Source organism: Myotis daubentonii, chromosome 10 (assembly GCF_963259705.1).
Source record: "Myotis daubentonii chromosome 10, mMyoDau2.1, whole genome shotgun sequence".
Classification (NCBI taxonomy): domain Eukaryota; kingdom Metazoa; phylum Chordata; class Mammalia; order Chiroptera; family Vespertilionidae; genus Myotis; species Myotis daubentonii.
The window spans coordinates 9,791,364-9,813,284 of NC_081849.1; the positions used below are offsets into that span (position 1 = coordinate 9,791,364).

The 21,921-nt window shown below is 41.1% G+C and overlaps 1 protein-coding gene and 1 pseudogene across 1 annotated transcript in view; both read left to right on the forward strand.

Annotated features, from left to right (window-relative positions):
- The first annotated feature begins 238 nt into the window (after nucleotides 1-238).
- FOXP2 (forkhead box P2) overlaps nucleotides 239-21,921 on the forward strand; it is a 704,673-nt gene continuing 682,990 nt past the window's right edge. The window contains exon 1 of the mRNA XM_059711598.1: nucleotides 239-609. The gene's annotated coding sequence lies outside the window, so the exon portion shown is untranslated. The remainder of the gene's footprint in view (nucleotides 610-21,921) is intronic.
- On the forward strand, nucleotides 20,258-21,309 carry LOC132211401 (PRELI domain containing protein 3B-like; annotated as a pseudogene).

The following is a 21,921-nucleotide window of genomic DNA, read 5'->3' on the forward strand; positions in this document are numbered from 1 at the left end:
CAAACCACTTTGTGGATCAACAACAACAATAACAACGCAAAGTAAAACACAAGCAAACAAGTGGTCCCGCGGCACTTGATGACCCTGTAAGGCGTCCCTTCCCCCACCCGGTCTGTCCGAGGACAGGCGGCCCCCGCACAGTGTGTGTACAGTTTGCATTGCCAACAACACGGATGCGCGCGCCCGGCAGTGCGCGCGCGCACACACACACATACACACACACACACGCACACGAGACACACACACACACACATACACACACACACACACAGATCCGGGTGGGGGGAGCGGCAGCGCCAGACAGCGCGAGCCTCTGAGAAAGCGCGAGACACGCGGGCGCGTGCTGCTCCGCCGCGGTCCCCACGGCCCCAGCTGGAGCCGGGAGCCACCCTCCGCCCGCAGGCGAGCGCCGGTCCGGTTATTTAAGCGGCGGCCGCGTCCGCCCGCGGCGGCTGCTCTGCTCCCCCGCCTCCCCACGCCTGGGTGCGCTCCCGACACGCGGCCGCGGCGGCGGCGACCCGCGCGCGCGTGTTTTGTTTGGGAGCTTTTGCCTCCGGGCCCGCCGCGGGTGCCACCTCACTGGACGCCGCCCAGGCGTCCCCGATCCCGGTAAGTTTCTTCACCTCAACTCCGGCGCGCCGCGCCCCGCACCCCACCCGGTCCCGGCCTCCTCCCCTCCCGGCCCGGCTGCGACTCTGCGCCGCGCTCCCCGCGCCGGAGCCAGGGACGCAAACTTTCGCCCCAGCCTCCACGCGCGGCGGGCAGGGCGGGTGGGACTTGCGTCAAACGCGGGCTGGGCGCCTGGGTCGCCGTCCGAACTTAGTATTCCCACTTGTTATTCTTTTGCATTTTACGATGTGATCCGGGAAGGGGGAGTCGAGAGAGGGGAGATTGCTGTTGGCTCGCGGGTGCTTTTTCGTTTTGAATATGCAAAAGGTTGCGTGGTCGGGAGAGGCCCGCGGCTGGAGGAAATTGTATGTTGAAATACCAGATGTGTGTTTGTTTACTCTTTTATTTTTATTATTTGTTTTCTCCTCCTCCTCCTCCTCTCCCCCACCCCCCTCTCCCCTGAGGAGAAACACCAGTAAAAACATCTGCTGGCTGGAGGCACACACTTTATGCTCCCACTGCTGACCTCTATTTACTCGATTGGCAAGTGCGCGCTTCTTCTGGTCCCGAAGTTGGACACTCACTTCAGCGAACATTTCTAAAGTTCTTCTCTGGGAGCCGGCGGCGGAGAGGGGCACTCCTGCTTCTGGAGTGAAGCAACGCGGGTCCCTAGTGATGCCTGGGACAGCTGGGCATTTCCGCGGCTGCCCCCACCGCGCTCTCGCCCCCATCCCTGGCTAGCACGACCCGGTCCACCTGTGTCTGCCCGGCCTCACTTGTATTCCGTTGCGGAAAGTTCCCCCGCGCGCTGGGTGGGCTCTGGGTGCAACCTCTCCTGCGGGGTCTTCTGGGAGGGACGGTGGGAGGGGCGCAGGCACCTTTGCGAGCGAGGGAAGGCTTCTGGGTCGGCTCCCGTGGAAGTTCGCGGAGGCCAGGGACGAGCGGACGGCAGGCGGGCACGCGGGGTGGACGCTGACCCGGGTGGAGCGCGCCCCCGACGCCCCTCGGGGATCGCAGCGCAGCGCGTGCGGGGGCCGCGCGGGTGGGACCCTGGAGGAGGCTGCGCGCTCCGGTGCGTCTCCCGCGCGCCGCTCCCCGCCCGCGGGCCCGAGTGAGCCCCGGCACCCCGACCTCGGCGCGAGCTTCTGAGTGGACGCTGGCCGCCGTGGGGGTCTGCGCTCGGCTGGTGCAGGGAGGAAAAGTTGTTCTGTATCCTCAGACTCGGAGAGGTCTTCGGTAAGTCTCCCGGGACACTTGGTGACACTGGTTGGGAGGGAAGGAAACGGCCGGCACGTGAGAATTGGGGGCACCTGAGACTGGAACCAGTGTGCCTTGTGCTTAGGGACAAGTTAAAAGAGGCCGAACTGGACCCCTCTGGGGAGGCTCTTCAAACTCCAGAATCCCCTAAGGAACTAGACCCATCTTTCTACTTGTTTATTCAGCTTTTTAATCATCAGATTTAAAGCACTTAATGGACAGCTGCTCCTGTAATGGTCCTATGGCCCCCGCCCCAGTTCTCTCGCCGCGTGCAGAAATCCAGGCAGTTTCTGGATCTTGAGGATGATGCCTCAAGTACTGTTTGCTTGCAGGTGAGCAGGCGAGTGCTTGGAACCGCTGGCGGGAGGAAGGGTGTGAAGGACCAGTGGAAGTGTGTGAGGTGGGTACACACACAGTCATCAGGAATTCAGAAATGCTTGAAGAGCTACCTCCCCAAAGTGCCCTGAGTCTATTTGGAAGAATAATTAAGCAATAGCAGATAAGCCCAGGGAGAAAGTGATGCCCTGGTGTCAAGTAGCTGGAGTGGACGTTTTCCAACTGGAAGTGTTTAAAGAGATTAACTTTTAGAAAGCAAAAGTTTGCCCGGAAGGCACATCTTTGCACGCTCTTCTAACTCAAATAGCTCAACTAGTTTTGTTAAGCATCGGTGGAGACAGGAGGGCTTGTTTAATAGCAAGTCTATGTGAGAGGTCAGAATTGAAGTAAAGATGGTTTTTCAGATATTTTCATCTTCAATTTTGCATTGTGGCGTACCCTGGGAAATGTTTTATGTCAAGGGGCCTGTTTATCTTTTCTGTCAACATGAGTTATGGATAAGTATGTTCTCAGTTTATTGGAATTTTAAAATGCAGTGTTTATTTAATGCCGCTACACAATTAATTTACAATTTTGATTTATTTGTATATATATTAATGAAGTGGATATGAAGTTATACACACTATGGTCATTAGGATCCTAAAATTTCATTTCAGCTTTCGAGCTTTTTGAAGTTCTTTCCTTCCTTGCTTATTTCCTTCCTTTCATTTTCATTACTTAACTAGATTCATGTTCAGTAGTCACTTACTTTAATATTTCCTTAAGAAATCCACTATTTCATTGTAATCTGAAAATAAATGAAATAAATTCTTAATTGTGACTAAGTTAGAAACTTTTAAAGAGGAGTATAGAAACCTGATGTTAAATCCCTATAGATGAGAGAGGACAGGTACTCAATTTAAAAGGGGCATCTTAATATTTACTTTTAAGTACAATAATTTTTAGGGAATAATTTTAAGCATGCAATTTACATATGAGTACAATAAATGCTTTTAAAATACACAGATTATTAAAATGTTACCATTACATTAGAATGGGTACTAGAATAATCAAAGGAAAATATACACAAATAATTATGAACCATGTAAACTGTTTTTCAAAATTCCCCAACTTACATTTTGGGATTCAGAATGATAGAAATTATAGAGCTGAAATTGGTTTTTGTATGGAAATTGGCTCTAGAATGGAAAGAGACCTTTGATTGCATTTTATGAAATGATTCAATGGTTGTATCTGAGTAAATAGTCATTGGAGGGTTGTTTTATTTTTTATTTCACTCATAATAGTGTAGTGGTTTTGCTCTAAAAAATCTCATAATATTCTAGAAACCTAAAATAGAGGGAAATTGTATGTGACACACCATAAAAATAGGGGTGGGGGGAAGGTAATCATTCAATTTACAGATAACCTATATTGAGAAACTATTCATTTTTGTACAAACAAGAATTCAGAAATACAAAATAACTCTTTGCAGAACTATAGTGCTTTCCATAAAGTATTTGACTTACATTTTATGAAAAGTATATTTGAATATATGAAAATAACTTTATGGTTTGATTGAGACTCAGGGAGGCATATAATAGTATAATGAATGTACTAGTAGACAGACAAATGTACCAGATTTTTTATTTTTGGAGAGAATATGAGGGGTACACAACTTAATTATATAATAGTAATATTATTTGTGATATTTTAAAGGATTTACAGCTGACTCTGTCTTATTCCCCTTGTCTATTTTTGTGTTGACAGTCAATTCAGCTATTAGTTCCAATATTGGTACAAAACTGAATGCTGGGTGTGGTCATGTGTTTGCTGCCTCTCTGAATTAAAACCAGAAAGAGGCAGTTGACTTAGTGACTTACCATTAAGAAGTTCTCTGGACATGATTGTTGCTAGACAAAATTTCAAATCAGTTGAATTCAGAAATAGTATCAATTTCATTACAATTACTGAATACTAACTATTGGTACACTCAAACATTTTTTTTTAAAACTTTGTTATAAATAGTAGTATTCTTAATAGTAAATGACTGGATCCAAAATGTTCTAACCAGGCCCCATATTTATACTGCTTTTTAATAAAAGAAAGCCTATTTCTTAAACTAGGCCGGAGATTTGCATAGATTTTGAAAAGAACCGCACTTGTGTAGTCCTTAATGTATAGAGTTCTAACAAACTTGAGCAAATTCAACCCATAAAGATTGATGCTTTTATTCTTAAGGCTTCTGAAAAAGTAATCCAAGTGTTTGAAACTTTTTTAAAGCATTTCAAGGTCTGCAGACAATCTAGTTTCATGTGCTGTAATTTACTTTAGTTCTGTTTCTTCTTTAGAGGACATAAAAATTTTCTTAGGTCCACCTATTTAATCATTTAATACACTTGTACTCCAGCCATATGAGTTCCATATTCTTTATCAAGTAAAACAGTTTAAGTGTTTTGGTCTTTTTTTTCATGAAGCTTAGGTCATTATCAGTGCTTTCTTATGGAGTTGTTCCAAACTTTTAACTTCATTTGGGTTTTTTTGAACCTTCAAGTGGAACCCATAGTTGTTGTATGTTTTTTAACACCTTAACTAAGGATAATTAGGAGGCTTTTCTAAAAATACCATTACTTTTTTTTTTTTTTTTTTGCCCAGCATTGATTATAGTAGAATGCTCTTCCCATAAAATAATTTTTCTTGTAGGTATTCTTACCTATTAAAATAGATATTTAGTTTCTTCTTTACTTATGCCTTGTTATTACCTCTGATGTGTTTTTGCGTATACTCTTTTGTTATGTCCAGTGTATTTACCCATCACCCTTCCCCAAATTTTCCAGACAAATTTAAAAAGAGAGTAACTTGGTGAAATATAAATAAATGACTAACTAAGAGGTTAATGTTAGCATATAGAAATTCTGGAGAGAGGTCTTTAGAAAATATTTAGGTTTATTATATTCCCAAACTATTATATTAAATTGAAAAAGTAAATTCATATATGTGGGACTTTTTTCTAGTAGTAGCATTCACTAAAACTATTTTTTTCTCTAAAAAGCTGCTTTGCTAATTTGCTATATCCTCAAATGTATTATTATTAAGTAATGTCCTAATTATTTTTAGGGATGTAATCTCAATTTTATAACTGGAGTAATTAGGAATTGGGCCTAGCTATACAAATTTTTACTGAGTCGCCAAATTAACAGAGTATATCTATGCTCTAAAATAAGGTATATTGGCATCACCACCATTTCATTTTAAAAACAAGATTATATTTTAATGATTTGGAGCTTATGATTCACTTTTAATTCTAATATTTTTTCATTTGTAATTGTGAACTTCACCTTCTCTAAATTGACTTGTATTTGTTTATTATTCCAAGTTGCTTCCCATGAACATTTCGAATTCTAAAATTCCCTCAATTTATATAATTTTATCTAAATTTTTATTTAAAATGCATTTTCTCCAAGATTTATCTATTGGGGCCCAGGTTCAACCTTTTGAATTACTGATCTTTGAAATATGTGTTCTTTTGCCTATACTGCACTGATTGAATTTAACTTTCCAATTAGTTGTACAGTTCTCTCTTCCTGCCTCCAACAAGGATCTCTAGAACATACCTTTCCATTATATTGATACGTATGTCATAAGGAGCTGATGTCTTAATTCCTTTCTACTGTGCCAAATTATTTTCATTAACAAGAGCGAAAAAATTAAATGTTGAAAAAGCACATTACTGTGAAACATATGAATCCCTAGGGGTTCCCAAACTTTCAGCATTTTTAGTTTATTAATGCTCTTCAATTTCTTTCAATTTTTACCTTGGAAGGCTTAAAATATACTTTATGGAAGATAATGTTGATGTAAAATTTATTTAAGTTTTAGTGTTTCTTTTGAAAGATCTTCCTAATATAAGTCTAAATGAGTATACTATGAGGATGTCATTTTCTTTAATAGGTGACGAAATTAACTTTGAATTCCTCAAATAAAAGATGCTATGAGAAAGAGCATACATTTTTTTTTCTGGTGTTCACTTATTTCTTTCCTTATCAACTTTTATGATGACATTTTCTGTGAAAGTTTTTTTTTTTGTATCATTTTAATTTGGTACTCGTTTAGTATACTTACACAACCACAGCCATCATTTTGCAACTTTTTCTCAATTTAAAGAAGAAATAAATTTTATAACAAATGTGCTTTGGGGGTTAAAAAGTCAGTGATAGACATATTTTGGAGAAGGCATTTATGAAAATTTTCACTGGCTGATAGTAAAGAGAAACTTATAGTATACTAATCCAAATATCTTAACAGCCTAACATATGCACTGTCATAAAATCATCTCATTTTTTAAAAAAAGATCCCCAACATCCTTAGGAACTATTCCTCACCATTGCTTCGCCCAAATTTATGTTCCAGGAACTGGTTGATCTATATCTGTATTCCTGAAGCTAACTCTTCACTTCCTTTTTGTCTTTAATATTCTTCCTCTCTCAGCCTGCCTCTACTTTATCTAGATGGCACCCCAAAATCTTGTTTTGTACATCTCGCTAGGACAACTACTGTTACCAGTCTAAGCAGATTGACCTTCATCTCCTATCTGAATTGCTGCAATAGCTGCTTAGTTGATGCCCCTTCTTTCTCACGGCACCACAGTTTATTTTTCACACAGCAGTGAGCTTTTAAAAATAGGTCTGATTATGTCATTCTTTTGTATAAGCCTTCCCGTAGCTTATTATGTCTCTTGGAATGAGAGACAAAGATTTTACATAAGTCCATATTATCCCAGCTACCTATCTGACATTATTTCCTAACATTTTGCTCTTATTCAGTCAGCCCTAGACACACTGGCTTTCTTAGTATTCCTCAAAATAGAATAAGATGATTTCTACCTCGGAGTTATGCTCTCTGTCTGGAATGCTTTACTCTCAAGTACCTTCACTAACTTCTGGTCGCTACTCAAATATATCTTTATTACAGAAACCTTCCCTGATGGTCTTATATAAAATAAGAAATCCTCATTGATCATGTTCTATCATCTTTACCATTCATTATTCTTCTCCATAACACTATCATCAACTGGCATTTAAGATTTTGTTTATAGCCCTAGCCAGTTTGGCTCAGTGGATAGTGTGTCGGTCCATGGATTGAAGGGTCCAGAGTGTGAGTCCAGTCAATAGCACAGTACCTCTGTTGCAGGCTCGACCCCGAACCCCATGCGGAAGGCAACCAATAGATGTATCTCTCTCACTTCTATGTTCCTCTCTCTGTCTCTCCCCTTCCTTCCATTCTCTCTGGAAATCAATGGAAAAATATCCTTGGGTGAGGATTAACAACAACAACAACAACAAAATTATTTATCATTTCTGCCCCCAATGAGTCAGAGATTTTGTTTTAAATGTCCTAATCCACTGCTTAGAACATTACCTCAAACTTGGTAGGAGCTCTAAAACTAAATATTGAATGAAGGAATAAATGACTTTTTGGAGGCCCAAGAAGTTACTTCTGTGTGCATCATTGTCTCACTTGTTTTTTATATAATTGAAATAAATTTTCACCTAACTTTTTCTTTCTAGACTTACTTCATACCATTTCACACTTGGGCTATTAGATTTTTACTATACGTTTACTATTATATTGGCCAAGACATGGTTCTTATCTCAGTTGGGTATACTTCAAATTCAACTTTCTGTATCTATTTTATTCTTTAAAAAAAATATTGTTGAAAGTATTTCATATGTTCCCTTTTTCCCCTATTGACCTCTCCCAGTCCGACCTCACCCCCGACCCCAGGCCTTCACCACCCTATTGTCTGTGTCCATGGGTTAAGCATATCTTATGAATAGCATAAGTAGTGTACAGAGATGTTTCTAATGGCTACACTATGACTACAAAGTGGGCATAGCAAGTATTTCTAGGATTGTCTTTGGGTAAAGATGGAGGGAGGTGGGTCAAGCCAAGGTATCTTCTGAAAACCTTTAGATTTATATGGCTTTACTTCTTGACATTCACACACAGCATAAGTATACAACTTGTTGTTTTTCTTAATCTTCCAATATTCATCCTTAAATAGAGCATATTGAAGATTTATGATTTGATGGAAAGTCCATTTCTCCAAATTTAAAATCCCACTCTTTAGCTTGGTCAAATTGCTTTTGGACAGCTAAAACTAAAGGTGTGAGTAAGTGATATAACTACCCATATAACACCACACAAATATAGATAATCTATAATAAAAAAAGCATAATATGCTAATTAAACCAGACAGCCAAACCACCTTCCAGATGTCATTCTGGACGTCCTTCCAGATGAAGCCACGTCAGGTGGGGGCCGAGGCAGAGGCAGTTAGGGACAATCAGGCAGGCAGGCGAGCAGTTAGGGGTGATCAGGCATGCAGGCAAGTGGTTAGGGGCAATGAGGCAGGCAGGTGAGCAGTTAGGGGCAATCAGGCAGGCAGGCAGAGGCAGTTGGGGGCCATTGGGCAAGCAGGCGAGCAGTTAGGGACAATCAGGCAAGCAGGCGAGCAGTTATGGGTGATCAGGCAGGCAGGCGAGTGGTTAGGAGCCAGGGTTCCTCTCCATGCACGAATTTCGTGCATGGGGCCTCTAGTGTCTTATAAACCTAACGCCCTATAGCTCTCCTTCTTACATACTATATCTTTATTTTAATTGTGCACTAACTTGCTCAGCAATTTTATTCTAAATATCATGAAAACAGTGAAAAGAATATATAATCGTTTCTATTGATAATGAGGAGGAGGTCTCTTTTCTTTGCCCATTTCTTCTCATTTTTCTCTTTTCCTTTTCTGTCCTCCAGACAAAATTATGAGACCTTTCAAAATAATTCTGGTATCTTATTAAACCACCAGTGACTATGTGGTCCTTGGAAAATTCTAAAGCAAGGTAAAGTGGGGTTTTAATACATAAGTACCCCTCTTTTCTCATTTTAAATATTGCTAAGTCATACCTCTGCTCCTCCACTCCTGCTCCATAGCTACCCAGTGCCCTCCATGTTGCCATCTGGCTATTCCAAGTCCCAGTATATTCTGCTTTCCTGGTTCTGAGCAGGTACATTTGTATTAAAGGACTTCTCTGATGATAATAACACATATCAGAGTATGAGTGACAATAAAATTTTCTGAAAAATATAATAATTATTGTCCCAGATAGTAAAATACCCAGCTTGGCTTACTACACAGAGCCCCATGTTAAGTGCCAGGAGACCTGCATTCTGATACTTGGTCTGTCTATAACTATTGTGTGATATTGAGCAGGTCATTTCCTCCAAATTTAAAAAGAACCTGGGTTTATTTTTAGGTTACTTTCAACTAAAACATTTTATGTGAAGTGCCTGGATTCAAATTTGAAGCTATGAACATGTTGCCATAGTGCCATATCAGCAAGCATACTATATAAGGGTGAAAGGGAGAAAAATATACTTCCTAAAATAAAAATTAAAACCAACCAAAATGATCACAAATAATTTTGCATATGAAGCTCACGGGAGCTCAGTTAAAATTTAAAAGTTGTGGGGTTCGTTGTTTGTTTTAGTTTTCTTAGCCTACTAGGTATTCTCACAACACACCCCTCTTTCTCAGTCAGGAATGGAGCCTCATCTTATTTAAACAGAATGCTGAAACAAGAAGAGGGTAAGGTAGAGTGCATGAAGATTTGATCATGTTAGGGTTCAGAAAAATCAATAACCACCCAAAATTCTCTTCCCTGAGGTGCATATATTAACATTCCATAAGTATTAATTTCTACACAATTTTGCCTGTGTTCTATGCTCATTCATATATGTAGTGATGATGCCACCAATCCAGAAATAAAATGTGGAGTTGAGTAAGCTGTTTGGTAAACTTTTATTTATTTGTTTGTTTGTTTATAATTAAATTTATTGGGGTGACATTGGTCAACATGATCACATAGGTTTCAGGTGTGGGATTCTGTGTTACAAAGTCTGTATATCCCACTGTGTGTCCACTACTCAAAGTCAGATCTTCTCCTGCCACCATCAACCTCCATCCCCTTCCCTCTGGCAACCACCACATTGTTGTTTGTTTTCACGAGTTTCAGTTTTATAGCCCACATATGAGTGAAATCATAAGGTTCTTAGCTTTATCTGACTGACTGATTTCACTTGGCATCATATTCTCAAGGTCCATCCATGTTGTTGCAAGTGGCAATATTTCATCCTTTCTTATGGCTGAGTAGTATTCCATTGTGTATATGTACCATATCTTCTTTATCCAATCACCAATTGCAGGTCACTTTGGTTGTTTCCATGTCTTAGCCACCGAGAATAATGCTGCAATGAACGTAGGTGCATATAACTTTGAGAATACATGATTTCGATTTTTTCAGATATATATCGAGGAGAGGAATTGCTGGGTCGTGTGATAGGTCTACTCTTAATTTTTTTAGCAATTGCCAGATTGCTTTCCACAGTGGTTGTACCAGTTTACATTCCCAGCAGTGAATGAGGGTTCCCTTTTTTTCCACAACCTCTCCAACACTTGTCATTGCTTGTCTTGTTGATAACAGCCACTCCAACAGGTGTGAGGTGGTATCTCATTGGAGTTTTGATTTGCATTTCCCTCATTGCCAGTGAGGTTGAACATCTTCTCATGTATCTATCTATTGGCTGTTCACATGCCTTCTTGAGACAGGTCAGGTTCTCTGCCCACTTTTTGAGTGGGTTGTCTGGTGTTGAGTTTTGTGAGTTCTTTATTTATTTTGGAGATTATATAAAAAACTCAGAAGAAACCACTGTTAGAGCTACTGTTTGCACATATCATCTCCCATCTGGTTGGCTGCCTCTTTGTTTTGTTTACTTTTTTTTCTGTGCAGAAGATTTTTAGTTTTATATAGTCCCATTCATTATTTTTGCCTTTACTTCCCTTACCTTTGGGGTCAAGTCATAACACTTTTATTTTCTTTATTGATTAAGGTATTACATATGTGTCCTTATCCCCCCATTTAAAATTAGACATAAAGCTCCCCTCTTTATGGACTTTACATACAGAGACATCCATTTTCAAAACCTACATAACATATTGGCCCAGACTATTCAGTGTGCATTAGAAATAAATACAACTCCCAACTATAGGAGTACTGCATATCTTTGCTCTAGTTTATACAGTGCACCACTTAGAAAGTTTTGTCCCAAATCTCTTGAGACATCTTTCTTCTCCTGGGAACTGCCAAAGTGTTTTTAGAGCCTCATCTAACTCATTCCTTCACTCCTTTGCTGCCCCATCCAACAATCATGACATGCATACGTCATGCCAGTGTTCATACCTCATGAGGTGTGCTGTCCCATGCAAAGTAAGGTCTCCTTTCTCAGCCTGTGACAGCCAGCCCACTATGCAGACAAACAAGGCAGCAATGACAGTTTCTTCTCAGAACATAAGGGACTATAAATTGTGATGGTTTTTAGCAGTGATGTGAGCTTGCCAACATTCATACTTCAGTACCTTTAATGTTGTTATATGTTATAGAGAATGTATGTTGTAGAGAATAAATTTCATCTGACAGCCTGACTTTGTATTGTCCCAAATATAAAAATTTTAAATTTATATGTTCTTGATCTATTTGTATTTCTTTACTTCCAGGGAAGTATACATTTATGTTGCTCTCTTATCACTTCGAATTATTTGCTGTTGTAATTTTCAATCATGCCAAACTATCCCTAGCCCTGCATGTCTATTGCTCAAACTATTACACAAATGAAAGGCAATGTAATTTGTGATTTCTGATTGGTGTTTGGTTTTATATCTCTGTTCTGTTTGATATCCCTCTAATTGTGTCCTGAAAATATTTCGTTTCCACTGGGCTGAAATAATACCAGATACTAAAGTTCAACTATTTACGTGCTATATTACTATATTACTCATGTTGCTATATTAACCCATTGTGCGCCATAAGCGTCTGTAGATGCTTTCCCACATGCCACCTGCATCTACAAAAAAAATGTTTTCTCTAAGTTGCAGCCCTGACCAACTTTAAAATCATTTTTTTCTGAGAATTTTCAGCTGAAAATATTCAAGAACACTCGAGTTGTGAGTAATACATTTATTTGTATAATATTAATTGCAAATTGATTTTTAAAATCAAATTCAAAATATTGTGGCGTGTGGGGATGGTTTCTGTTTTGGACATATGGCAGTTAACTGGTTAAAGGAACATCATTATATTAAATTTTGTTTTTATTTTAAGAGACAACTTGTTTTTCAGATTGTATAAGAAAATTTTAAGTGCAAATGTACAATAATAGAGAATATATGGTAACCTATGAATACATAAACAAAGATATTTAATGTTTATTATTACTGGAGTTACATTTTTGTGAGAAGATGTCTATGGCTTATTTACTACCCATTGCAAGCTTGTACCGTTAAGCAATATCCACTTTATCTTTCCAGCCCATCCCCTGGTGACCACAATTTTACTCTCTTTTTACAAGTTTGAGTTTATTTTACTTTATATATAAGTGATATCAAAGACTACTTGTCTCTCTCTGTCTAACTTGGCTCACTTAGCAAAATGTGCTCAGTGTCCATCTATGTTGTCCATCAGTAGCAGGATAACCTCCTTTCTCAGGGCTGAGTACTGTTCTATTGTGTGCACATAGACCGTATTCAAGTCCGTGTTATAAATAGAATCTCACAGTATTTAGCCTTTGGAATCAGGCATCTTTCATTTAGCACCTGCATTTGAGATTCCTCTATATTGTTTGATGATCATTTTTGCCTTTTCAAGAATGTAGTTGCTTGTTCCTATCATAATTTCTTAGGAGTAGAGAATTCTTTCATTTTTTCATCCAAATAAATTTATGTATGTATATATATAGCCTTAAATTTTATTTTGGCTTATAAATTGACTTGGCTTATAAACAAGAGACCTTACTGGATAATCATTTCTAGGGATTATTTTTGGGATCTTTACCATAGTTCTCTACCCTCCTTCCTACTTTCATTGTCTCTCTCTTGCTCTGGTACTTGCTTTTCTTATTCTCACAGGTCTCCATCATTTCACTTTGACCGATTGAAAGCTGTAAGACTCATGCAGCTAGCCAAGTTTTAAAGAAGAAAGCAGCTCATTCTCAGGTGTTTATAATAATGTTCATTTCTTTATTCACTTACTTGTTCATTCCTTAATCATTGATCATTCACCCGTTCCGTAAATGGCAAAAGAAGGATGAAGAATCCAAGAACCCTAGAATTCAAAGGAACCTTTGAGATCATAAAGCTAACTTTCCAATCTCCCTTCTGAGCAGATGGGAGGCGGGGCTAGGGGTTATCCAGGAGCCTCTGTCAAGTTGCCTAGGGGCTGCATTGTATGGAAAAAGGGAATTAGCTGAAAGGTAAATAAGAAAGTCAAAAGGGCTGCTTAGAACAAAGTATCAGTTTGAAGGGGCTAGCTAGGCTGAAATGGAACAAAAACCAGGGAAGCAAGACAGGAGTGAAAATGAACAAGAGGCCTGGAGAAATTTCCTATTATTTTGGCTTTTTTTTTTTTTTCTTCAGACAAGCAGTGAGTGGTTTAAGGAGATCTGAATGTGAAGGAGGCAATCCCCATTTGCCATAATCCTGGCTTGTGACGTTCAACATTTAAAAAAATTTAATTGACAAAAAGTTCTTTCTTAACATTGAATTGGAATCTATTAATGAGTCATTATTCCTCGCTCCACTTTTTGGATTTGCACAGAATATTTTACATAGGTAACTTTTCAAATAAATCTTTCCTTTCTCGGGTTAAAAAAGTCACATTTCTTCAGTTATACCTTATATACTATTTGCATTTATTTTACCCTTTACAGTTCTGATCACTCCTCTAGGAATGCTTCTGTTGGCCAAAGTTCCCTTTAAAATGTATCCAGAGCTAAATCAACCATCCACGATTGTGGCCTGACCAACAAAGAACATATTGGAAATTTATCTCCTTTTTTCTCTAACCTAATAGCGCATTCATTTTTTAAATCATGTTACATTGTTACTAGAATTGTAATTCATTTTATATAACTTGGAATTAATATACAATTTGAATAGTTTCTTTTTAATAGGATTGTATGTCTGTTAAATTTTTATTTATTTATATAGTTTAGGTTATGCAGCATGTCAAGATTTTTTAAAAATCCTGATTCTGTTATCTATGTTAAAAATTATGTCATCCACCCGGCTATGTGGCGCAGTGGTTGAGCGTTGACCTATGAACCAGAAGGTCAGGGTTCAATTCCTGGTCAGGGCACATGCTTGGGTTTCGGGCTCAATCCCCAGTAGGGGGTGTGCAGGAGGCAACCAGTCAATGATTCTCTCTCATCATTGATGTTTTTGTCTCTCTCTTCCTTCCTGAGATCAATAAAAGTATTTTTTAAAAATTATAATTTTGAGTAATGCATTTTTATAGCTCTATTCAATGATTTATGAAAAACTTTGAGCAAAACACAGTTAAGATTAGAGCTTTTTCTAAACGTAGTGAGCATGGATGCTCTGATTTGTCATTCATACTTTGATGTGATTGTATACTTACCTACATACATTTGAAATTAATCACTATTAGCATTATAATAATGGCTAACATTCATTAAACTGTTTCAGCACTTTCCTAAGCAATTTATGTGCATTAATTTAATTTTTATAATACCTTTGTAAGGAGGTACTGTTATTTCCCCATTTTATGAATGGCAGGTTATCAAGGACTGTGAAGGATCTGAGATTTTATCCTATTTGCACACTAGTAAATTACTCTTAGCCAGTGATTGTTTTGTGGATGCTTATAATAGAAGACACAAGACTTCTGGGTCAGAAGCAAGGGGACATTATTACTTCTGTTACAGCTGCAGCGTGAGCTTCAGGTTTGTTTTGGTTCCTGTCCTCCAGGCTCCACAGACGCTTTGCAGAGTGGCTCGATGCCATACTCTCAGTGAGTTGTCTCACAGATGAGGAACCCTAAGTTTAGGAACCCCAATCTTTTATAATGAGCTGAAAGCAAACCTTTCCTTTGTTCTGGAGGGAGAACTCATCTCTGCCTTCAAAGGCTTGATGCTATAAAAACATCCATGAAAAGATAGTCCAGAATAAAAGTTACCAGAGTCTCTACTCACAACACATTCAGAAACTCAAGAGACCCATGGAATTTGCCTCTTGTTCCAGATGTTAAAAAATGTCCCCAAAGTTACACAAATAGTAAGTGGACTTACTCCAGGTTGGCCATGAGAGAGTTTCTTGGTTCAGATATCATACAGCTAATGCATTTCTGTGATCCACTCATTTAGTAACATGTAAGAAAAGGAAACAAGGTTTGGTGCGGCTTATTTTTTTTCTTTTTAAATCTTTATAACTGAGAGTTTACATATGTCCCCCTTTTGCCTCCATTGACCCCCTTCTAGCCCGCCCCCTTAGTATGGCTTATTTTGAACAAATCTATGTTTATTATGGCAGGTTTTAAAAATAGATTAGTGCTCACAAACCACATTTAGTAACCTGTTCTAGAATTTTGCTGAGGAATAGTGTCAAGATCACTGATCTTCATTTTTTAGAGTCATTTTAGCTTACAAAAATAAGGCAGAGAGGCAGTTGCCTCTCGTATGTATTAAGCCTGCTCTCCTGCTGTTTATATGTCTTCCAAGGTTGTCATCTGTGGTTCTGTTATGATATTTACAAGCTGCTTTTCAAAAAAAAAAATGCCTTGAAATAGTAGTTCATTGGGCCTGCATACCTGAACTTTTTAAAAGTGACTCATTGTCCTTAGCTTTGATTTTCTTATTGATCATATATGATTTCCATTTTAGTTTAACACTTTCCTTTTTGGTGGAGGACTTCTAGGATCAAAGAAGTCTGTCTTCATCTTAATATCTGATAATAAAGTAGTAGTCCCCTCATCTGTAGTTGCTCTTCCTATGGTTTCATTCACCTGTGGCCAATTGAGTTTTGAAAATATGAATTGGAAAATGCCAGAAATAAACAATTTATACGCTTTAAGTTGCGTGTTGTTCTAAATAGCATGATGGAATCTCATGCCACCCTGCTCCATCCCACCCAGAATGTGAATAATCCCTTTGTCCAGCATATCCATGCTGTGTAAGCCACTGCCCCTTAATAGCCATCTCTATTATCAGATCCATTGTTGGGTATCATGGTGCTTGTGTTCAAGTAACTCTTACTTTATTTAACAGTGGTTCCAAAGCCATTTGTATATGCCGAAGAGAAGCCATAAGGAGCTTTTTTAAAAGTGAAAAGATATGTAAGAAATGAACAACAATAACAATAACAAAATAGATAGTGTTCGGTACTATTCATGGCTTTAAGGCATCTACTGGGTGTCCTGGAATGTACCCCCCATGGATAAAGGGGAACTACTGTTTAATATTGTCACCAAGCAGTAGACTCATGTATTCTTTAATATTTTTCCCATACCTAAACAAGATCTTGACGTGTTCTTAGATTTTTTTTTTTTTGGGGGGGGGAGGGTTTTGCTTCAGCCATTTTGAACAATTATTAAAACTGAGTCATGTTTCTGTACTTTTCCTGGCATGCAATCTCTCTTCTGAGGCTGAATAATCCCAGTGTAACTGTGTTTTTAGATATTTTATAACTTTTTCTTTGTTAGTATCTTTAGAGACTGGGGGTGTTCATAATTTCACTTTCAGTAATTCATAATTTTAACAGAAAAGATACTTATCTCAAGCCACTTTTTTATTTTAGAGTTGATGCCAAGAAGCCATCATATATAGTAGGAATTGGCAAATGTTCTCTGTAAATGCTAGATAGTAAATATAGGTATTTTGGGGCCAGAGGTCTCTGTCACAACTATGCTATCTATATATATATATATCCTATCTAATAATAGAGAAACATGGTAATTAACTGTAACTTCGCTACCCTTCCCATTGGCTAATCAGTGAGATATGCAAATTAACTGCCAACCAAGATGGCAGCCGGCAGCCAGGCAGCTGAAGTGAATAGGAGGCTTGCTTGCTGGAGTGATGGAGGAAGCCAAGGTTCCCTGCCTGCCACTGCCGGCCTCTGAGCTTTCATTCTAAGCAACTATGTTGCAATTATAGAACCTAAACAAACCCCAGAAACCTGCTTTCAGCCTTCAGAGCTGGAGTGAGCAGGACCGTAACAGTGTTACAATTATAGAACCCAAACAAACCCAGATACCTGCTTTCAGCAGTCGAGGTCTCAGAGCTGGAGCCGAGCCTCAGAGCTGAAGCCAGCTCTCAGCTCCAGTGACGGCCATAGAAGGTAAATAAATCCCAGAATAAAAAAAAAAGAAAAAAAGGAGATGTTGGGAGCTTCAGTCACCCGCCAGCCTGAAAACGGCCCTCAGCCCCTCACCCAGACTGGCCAGGCACCCCAGTGGGGATGCCCACCCTGAAGAGGGTGTGACCAGCTGCAAACAGCCATCATCCCCTCATCCAGGCTGGCCAGGCACCCCAGTGGGGACCCCCACCCTGATCCGGGACACCCTTCAGGGCAAACCAGCCGGCCCCCACCCATGCACCAGGCCTCTATCCTATATAGTAAAAGGGTAATATGCAAACTGACCCTAACAGCAGAAAGACTGGGAATGACTGGTCACTATGACACACACTGACCACCAGGGGACAGAATCTCAATGCAGGAGCTGCCCTCTGGTGGTCAGGTCGCTCTCACATGTGAGGAGCTCTGCTCAGCCACAAGCCAGGCTGATGGCTGCCAGTACAGCGGTGGTGGTGGGAGCCTCTCCTGCCTCCTCAGCAGGGCTAAGGATGTCTGACTGCAGTTATGCCTGCTCCCCGCTGGCAAGTGGACATCCCCTAAGGGCTGCCGGGCGGCCAGAGGGATGTCTGATTGCCATCTTAGGCCCAATCCCCTGGGGAGTGGGCCTAAGCCAGCAGGTGGTCATCCCCGGAGGGGTCTCAGACTGCGAGAGGGCACAGGCCAGGCTGAGGGTCCTTCACCCCCTCCTCCCCTCCTGAGTGCACAAATTTTTGTGCACCGGGCCTCTAGTTATATATATATATATATATATATATACACACACACACACACACACACACACACACACACACACACACACACACACCAAGCAACTGTTATGGTGGAATGACCAGAATGACCGAAATGACTGGTCGCTATGATGTGCACTGACCACAGGGGGCAGCTTCTGCATTGAGCATCTGCCCCTGGTGGTCAGTGCACTCCCACAGTGGGAGCACCACTCAGCCAGAAGCCAGGCTCATGGCTCCTGCCTCCGGCAGGCACAATCTCCAGTGAACAGACTGCAGTCCCAATCCCCGGGTGGTAGGGGTGTAGCAGAAATGATCTTGGATCAGACACTGCTGGCCCCTGGAACTCTCCTTTAGGACCCCGCCGCTGCACCCACCCCTTGCCTATTGCCTTCTGGGCCTCCGGATCCGGGCTCAGGAAAAACCCACTGAGGCACTTCACACACATACTGCCTGGGCCCCCCCCCCTCCTCCCACCTCCCCCCTCCCTCCATCTCGAGAGCGAGCGCTGGTGAAGTCCAGCCCGTGATCCATACCTATCTGCAGGTGAGCCCTTTGCAACTTCATCCTACCACCCGCCCGGGCCCCATCACCCGGAAAGGTCCACATCCTGGCACCAAATACCTGCTCCTGGATCCCTGCAGAGCACTGGTCCGCTCCGGAGGTGGAGGGGCACCAGCAGGTGCTGGCCTGACATGATCCGTTCAGATAGCCCCACACTTGGGCCGGGAGTTGCGTGGAAAAATCACCTCCTATACCCTGCAGGTTCAATCTACTGTGAACTGATGCAGCGAGGAATCTTCGGCCTGGAATGACACCAGCCCCCTGGACTCCCCTTGGGCATCGGGGCCACTTTCCCCCTTAGCTATCGCCCTGTTCCTTTGGATGCGGAACTGAAATACTAAGAACGCATCTTCCGGGAACCACGATCCTCTCCCTCCTTCCTCCCTACCACCCCCAGCTGCCACTTCCAAGCCAGACAGGTCCCCACCTCTGGAGAGTCCTGGAAAAAGTGAGAAAATCCCAATCTGAGGAGTGGGTCTCCCATGCCTGACTGCGTCAGAGCCCATCCTGCCCTTCCTGGGCCTGGCCTGCATCTGGGCTCCTATGTTCCCTCCGGCTCCTGGGCGGCTCCCTGGGATGGACCCCCGGCGGTGCGGCACCCGAGGACGCCCAAGCTCAGCCAGAAGTTGCCGGGAGGCACATACCCCGGAAGCCTAAAGGTGCAATCTCTGGGGAATGGATGAAGCGCGGACACTTGGAGAAACTGGGATGAGCCTGATATCACCGCCTGGCTGCTGGAACTCTGCCTCCTGCATAGAGATCAAATCTCATCCCTTACCGATTGCCCCGGAGCTACAGAGGAAGGCAGCAATATAAAAGTGGCCACAAGGTGGCGACTGACTGTGGGGTAAAAGTCAGAGAGATGGATCTAAAGGGTGGGAGTGGGGGCGAGAGAGCACCCCGCCTTCCAAGATCCCCAACTTTGTATTGTTCACCTCGGAGCATCTCTTATCTGGCTCTGAGCCGTGTAAAGCATCCAGCACGGCCCAATGCGTCCACCGGGGACCTCCCAGCCGGCAAGGCGTGACCCTGGCTGCAGAAGGGACAGTTGGAAATATTTTTTTCAAGAAGCTGCTGGGAGGACAGACTCCCCATGGGACTTCCAGGCAGCTCACAGGGATGTGGAAACTCCCCCGGCTTGCGGGCGCCGGCTCCCGATTTTTTTTTCAATGTGCATGAATCTATGCATTGGGCCACTAGTTATACTAGTAAAAGCAGCTGAGGACAATGCATAAATGAATGAATGTGGCTGTGTCTCAGTAAGGTTTATGTATGAACTCAAGTTGAATTTCATATAATTTATATATATCATAAAATAGTTTTCTTTTGATCTTTATTCAGCCATTTAAAACTGTAAAAAAAAATTCTTACCTTACAGATCATCCAAAATTAGGCAGTTAACCACTTTTAGCCCATGGACACACACACACACACACATACACACACAGTTATTCATATAAATATAGACAGATATTTTTATCTCCATTACTAAAATGCATGCCATGTTTTTTCACTTGCTTGGAATATGAGCTTAAAATGGACACAGAGCATCACCAGGACACCACGCAGGCTGCCAGCACCAGGAAGATCTGGACTTCAGAGCACATCTTTGACCACCCATGGGAAACTGTTACCACAGCTGCAATGCAGAAATACTCAAACCCTATGAACCCAAGTGCGGTTGGAGTTGATGTGTTGGACAGACATGTAGATCCTGGATAGCTGCACAGCCATAGATTTCTCAGCACAGAGTGGGGTCTGCCTTTCATTGTGAAATTTCTTTTTTTAAAAAAATGTTTTTGTTGATTTTAGAGAGAGAGGAAGGGAGAAGGATAGAGCAATAGAAACATTTATGAGAGAGAAACATCTATTGGCTTCCTCCTGCATGCCCCCTACTGTGGATCAAGCTGCAACCCCAGGCATGTGCCCTTACCGGGAATCAAACCGGTGACCCCCTGTTTCATGGGTCGATGCTTAACCACTGAGCAACATCAGCCGGGCATGAAATCTCTTACTGATGTAGTAGGAACCAAAACATATGTGCAAGAATATTCTGTTATTGATCCTGCAGAGAAAATAGTGGAACTTAAATCCACTAATATTTCATTTACGAATATGGTTTCAGTAGATGAGAGACTTATATAAAAACCACATGCCCAGGACCCAGTAAAGGCTGTTTTGATTCACGAGGCCATAATCATGGTGTCAGGAGTCAGTCTCTGTAGTCATCTCAATGGACTGATGGCAAGTATGATATCTTCAAATGCTAATAAAGGCCAAGAAATGATGGAATGGGTAATGCTGAGACTAAGAATTGACAGCTCCGGCAAGAGGGAGCATAATGACACCAGTGGCAGCAGCAGCATTTGTAGAGAAATGATAAAAGTTGGTCCACAACACCCAGTCCTCTAGATCTCTACTAGCGGGCATTATATTTATTTATTATTTAAAAATGCAACTATATTTTAGGTAGGATATTTTTAATAAGCTGAAGAGAGGCTACGTGACTTGCTTAAAACAAAGAGGTGCAGGGTTGCTAAATAAAGGGGATCACCTGACATTTTTAAAAATTGGCATGAACTTCTAGGAATTGTGTGACAGAATCTTTCATGAAGTTCTTCCCATTTCACTGATATTAGGTCCAAAGTAGTAATTCTCCTTACTGCTTTTTAAACCTTCAGAGAAATGATATTATTAGTAAGACAATAATTTATTAGATGCTCAACTTTTGTGATTATTTGTATTACAATATAAGTCTGGATAATAAAGTCCAATGACCAGCTGAGTCATCAGAGGTCTATGTAGTGAACTGAGAACAACATTCACTTCCTTTTCTGAGAGGTCAGGCCAAAACTAAAATGTCAGGAAGGTCCCCAAACAGGTAGAACAGTCCTGTTTCAGCATCACAACTAGCAAGTTTAAGCATGAGACAAAGCTTTGGTACAACCCAGAGCTTTCAATACTCTTTCATATGTGAGGAAATGGGTGGACCAGAGTCCTAGGTACAATTAGATGAGTTAATTATCGGGCTGGAATTGACACCTTGAAAACTGATCACATCAGGGCTATTTAACTAGGTTTACTTCCGTGTTTATGGTGGCCCTTTAGCCAAGTTTTATTGTTTATATGTTCTGGTATTTCTATATATATATATAAATTTCATTTATTTTATTTTTTGTTAAAAATAGGATA